Consider the following 5,055-nt stretch of genomic DNA (forward strand, 5'->3'; position numbering starts at 1 on the left):
GAGGCTGCCGCTGATTGGCCACAGGTGGGCAGGCTGCTGTGCGGCAGTGCTCGCCCGTCACCTGAGGGAGTCACCGCTGATTGGCCGCCTGGGCCTTCACCCTGCCCTCCTTTGGGGCCCACCCTCCCCTGAGGCGATGCTCTCTCTTATTGGCCGCCTGAGGGGTCGCTCCCCCACACCCCCCAGTGCCCGCCCTGCCCTCTGGGGATGTTTTCTCTGATTGGCTGTCTGGTTACAGTCAATCCCACGCCTTGCCCGCCTCCTCTGATGCCATTGGCTGTCCCGGGCCCGCTGCCTCCCCAATGCTGGGCGGGCGTTGCCAGGCGACCGGCTCCGCCTTCAGGGCTTGGTCCCTGCCCAGGGCCTGTGGGCCCTGAGGGAAGGCCGTGGGGCGTCACAGACGGGTCCGGGCCTTCAACATGAGGCTTTGGGCTGTAAAAAGGAGGCTTTGGGCATGGAAAGGATGGGCTAGATGCTAACAGTGGTGCTTTGGTCCCTGAAAATGAGGGGAACCCCTTGGTTGCGGCCTGGGCTGGCTTTGGTGCCCAGTAACTCCCCACAAGGCACCAGTCTCCCGTCCGGAGCGAGCAGCGTGAGGGCTGGAGCCTGCAGGCACGTCCCGAATGGACGCTGTGGGCTTTTTGTGGAATTTTTTTATGGACATTTTACAGGGGTGGTCCATCCACTGAGGGAACGCTGCCTGTGCGACCTGTCAAAGGATGGGAAGGGGAGGAGTGGTTCCTGAGGATGCCTTGGATAATGCGTGACCTGGGCCTGACGTTGGTGCTCTGGAGCGAGGGGTGGAGAAGGGACTGACGGGGCTTGGTCCCGGCTGGTAACTAAGCACCAGCCGCTCGCTCACTGCCCCCGGCACGGCAGGGGAGAGAACGGGAAGGGTGAAAGTGAGACAATTCGTCGGTTGAGGTAATAACGTTAATAACTGAAAGAAAGTAAAACCCCCAGGCTGCTCGCTGGCGGGGTGGGCAGAGAAGCAGAAAGGGCCTCGATGCTGCGTACACGCTGCTCAGCAATAACAAAAACATCCCTGTGTGATCAAAGCTGTTTCCAGCGCGAATCCAAAACGCCGCCCCATGTGAACTACTGCAAAGAAAACCCAGCCAAAACCAGCACAGCTCCCTAGAACAAAAGAGGATGCTGATGCCAGGAGAAATGGCGACTCCAGAGCTTTGCGGAGCACGGGTGCCTTTCCATGCCCCGAGATGTCTCCGGAGGGGCAGGTTAGGCTCCGGCTTCTGTCCTCCTCCCCTCCGGGCTCTGTGGTCTAGGGAGGCAGCTGGGGCGTTCCTGTCAGGACAGGCTGCGTCCGGGGCTGCTATCCTGCAGGCGGTGGCAGAGGCCAGGAGTGACACTCTCTGCTCGGCACACTCAGGGCGGTCCCCATGGGAAGGACACCATGGCACTGGGCTGCTTGTTCCAGCTTTATTATAAACTAAGTCTTATTCAAATACAGGTGTTTTCTGGAGGCTTATTTCACCTCTCCAGGACTCAGCAGGGCCAGCAGCAGAGTGTTTGAAGGAACCACCCTGATGCTCTCCGCTTCCTTGGTGTTCTCAGGATCAGCAAGGTCTGAGCTGCCAGGGACTTGACTGCGGGTTCAGCGTCGTGCACCAAGGGCTCGAGGGCTGTGAGGGAGAGAAGGAGAGCAGTGGTGAAACCCCGCTGTCTGCGGAGACCCTCCCGTGCCAGCCCTGTCTGTCTCTTTCTCTGGCCAGGAGGAGCAGGTGAGGCCATCAGAGCAGCTGGAAGCTGCTGCTCAGGAAGGCCCATGTGCCCCTCACACCTCCCTCTGCCCCTGAAGCAGCAGGGCCCGGGATGGCAGCACCCTGCCCAGGCTCTGTCCCGTGCCCCACCAGTCCCAGCCAGCACAGCGCTGCCCCTGCTCACCGTTGCAGATATCCTGCAGCTTCTTCCCCTTTCGGTCCCACAGGCGCCGCGCACCAAGCCCTAGGCACAGAGCTTTGTCAGACCTCTGCTCTCCAGCACGCCTCGGCAGCGCGGCCCCCGGCCCTGCTGGCTCGGCCGCACTCCCTCCTGCCCCCCAGCAGGGCTGTCCCAGGGAAGGACAGTCCCCGAGGGCAGTGGGACGGAGCAAGGCTCCCAGTGAGCCCACCTGCGTGGGTGGGCCCTCCTCGAGGCAGCCGGGGGCCAGGCTGCCAAAAGGGACCCCGGGGGCTGTGGCTCACCGATGAACCTGACGGCTGCCTCTCGCAAGGTGGCCTGCGTGTTCTGCAGGTATGGCAGGCTCTGCTTCAAGTATTCTTCCACGCTGCTCCTTTTGTGCGCTAACTGGAGAGAGCACAAGGGTACGGGCATGTCACCGTCCCTCCCAGCCATCCAGAGCAGTCCCTCCTGCCAGCACCCCTCTTCCCATCTCTCAGCCAGGAGCCCCGTGGGGCTATGGTGCAGAAAGAGCTGCAGGCAGAGGTGGCCTGGGGGTGGTGAGACCCCTCTGTCCCACTGCCAGGGCCCAGGTGGGCCAGGGTCTTCTTCAGCACCCTGGGGGCGAGGAGGGGAGAGGGGCCTGGAGAAGAGCCCTTGGGGACACCATGCTTGTGTCTCTGGCAAGGCAGAGCTGCCAAGCCCAGCCCATGGGCACATGGGGCAGCCTCATCCAGCCCAGCCCTGGGGCTTGTAGGTTGTCCTCACCAAGGACTCTCCAATCAGGTGTGTCTGGTTTGTCTTGGCCAGGTGGCTGAGCTTCCTCCAACCCAGGAACTCGGCACAGGTGAGGAGGGTGTCCCTGGAGGCCTGCAGAGAAGCAGAGGCTGGGAGATGGCACCAGAGCCCAGGGAAGGAGACCTGGCATCCTCCTCCTCTTGGCCAGGCTCTGAGCCCTTCCTAGTCCCTTATGGGAAGAGGCAGCAGGGGACCGAGGTTGAACTTGGTTCAGGGCCCAGGGCAGCCACCACCTCAGGTGTCTCGTGCTGCCGGCCAGCAGGACAGAGATGCTCACGAGCTGCTGAGCAGGGATGGGGGCGGAGCGAAGGGCAAAGGAGCTGTGGGCCCTCGGCTGCAGGCTGGGCCGGAGTCTCAGAGGCAGCGGGGCATGACAGGGCCAGCAGCACCTCCCACGGGCATCCCCCAACAGGATGCTTGGCTCCCCAGCCCAGGCTGCCCCAGCGCCTTCATGCTCTGGGTGGGCAGAGCTTTGATCCCAGGATGCAGGGCCAGTCTGCCACCACTGGCTGCATCTCCCTTCCCAGCGCTCTCCCTGCCCCAGGGAGGAGGGAACAAGCTGGCTCTCCACCTCTTGCGGGCACTGCACCTCTCTGCAGAGACCAAGTTCACTGGCCCAATGCAGAGGGACCTGGGTGAGCAGAGCGTTGTTCCTGCAGCAATGCTGCCCTTGGGGAGCCGGGACGTGCCCTGGCCCAAACGTCTGGGGGTCTCTTGGGCACTGGGGGCCCTGGGGGACAGGGATTGGGGCTCAAGCCCTGGCCTCCCACACCTGCAGGGACAGTCGGTGGCTACGGGGTGCTGCCTAGCCCTGCTGGACCGGGCAGGGCAGGTCTGGGAAATGTCTGTGCCAGCTTCTCTGCCCCTGCTCACGCTGGGTCTGCAGGGACCCTTCCTCTGGGCTGTGCTGGAGGAGGGCTGAATCAGGAGAGCAGGGCTGGGAGGGGACCCCAGCACCCCGTCCACTTCTGCAGCAGGCAGCAGGGGGAAGAGGGGAAGGCAGTGGTGGGACCAGTGCAGGGAAGGAAGGGACCAAGGTGACGCACCTTCCCAGACCCTGACGTCCCTGCAGCCCGTGCCCCTTATGCCCGGGCCACCCCTGTGGTGTCAGCACACCCTTCCCTATGAGAGTGGTCGCTGGTCACTGCACCTTGGCCACACTTTCGACCTGGTCGTTCATATGGAGGAAGAGCGGGAGCAGGACCCTCCACACTTTCTCATTCATCTTTTTCTTGTTTCTCCCCACCACGGCCTTCATCACATCTTTGAAGAGGCTGACGGAGAGCTCCCGCACCTCGCTGGACTCCTGTTAGGGAGGAGGACAGGGGGACTTCATCAACAGCCGTTCCCTGCCCGTGGTGAGCAAGGGCGTTAGTGTGGCTGGTGTGAGGGGAGCTGCTCTGGGCTCAGATCCTGAACACAGGAGCTGTGGGCAAGACGGGCAGCTGTGGCTGAATGGCCCCAGAGCCCTGAAAGGCCAGGCAAGAGGAAGGAGGGCAGCCCTGCCCGAGTGCTGCCCACTGGGCTGGGCCGAGGGGCAGCTGTCCCTGCAGAGTGCCCATCTGTAGGGCTGAGGTGCCCACAGCAGCTTTACATCATCAAAGAGGGGCGGGAGCTTCTCTGCCAGTTGCAGAGCAATGAGGCTGGTGGCCTCCTCCTCCCTCTTCATGCGATCCATCATGCTCCTGAGGAATACCAGGGCCTTCCTCTTGGCATCACTGTTGGCATCCTGCAGGGCCTCCATGATGTCTGGCAGCAGGACTTGCATTTTTCTTGCCTGTATGAAACACACGCTTTCCTTATTGTGAAGCACTGAAAGACCACTCGGGCAAAAATGCTCTGGTCGCTGAGCACCAGCCTCCTGTCCGGCTTCACAGCAGGTGGGACAGGAGGCACTGCCACAGCCACTGATGGGATGCGGGGAGAGCAGGAGGAAGGGAAGGGAGTTGTGGGAGAGCGGTGTCTTCTTACTCAGCCACCCTCTTTTCCGACCGGCCTGAAGGGGCAGATGCATTGCTAACCTTCTGTGCCCGGAGGGCTCCCCAGGCACCCACCAGCCCCCTCCATAGCAGGGAGGGTGGACTGGAGCTGTCACCCCACCTTCTGACTCCCAGCCAAGGCCAAGGCACCACATCACCCACTGCCCCAGGCTTCGGCTGCCAACATGGCTCCAACTTGTCTACACCCTGCTCACCGTCCCAGGTTTTTTCAAAAGCGTGATGAGGACGCTGAGCACCAGCGAGAGCATCACCGGGCTTGGACGCCTCAGGTACGGCTGGGCTTTGTACAGGGCAGCAAACTCCTCGGTGTCGATGTCACCGTGGAGCAGCAGCTAAAACAAAGACAGCAGTGAGAGAG

This window comes from Numenius arquata, chromosome 37 (genome assembly GCF_964106895.1).
Source record: "Numenius arquata chromosome 37, bNumArq3.hap1.1, whole genome shotgun sequence".
Classification (NCBI taxonomy): domain Eukaryota; kingdom Metazoa; phylum Chordata; class Aves; order Charadriiformes; family Scolopacidae; genus Numenius; species Numenius arquata.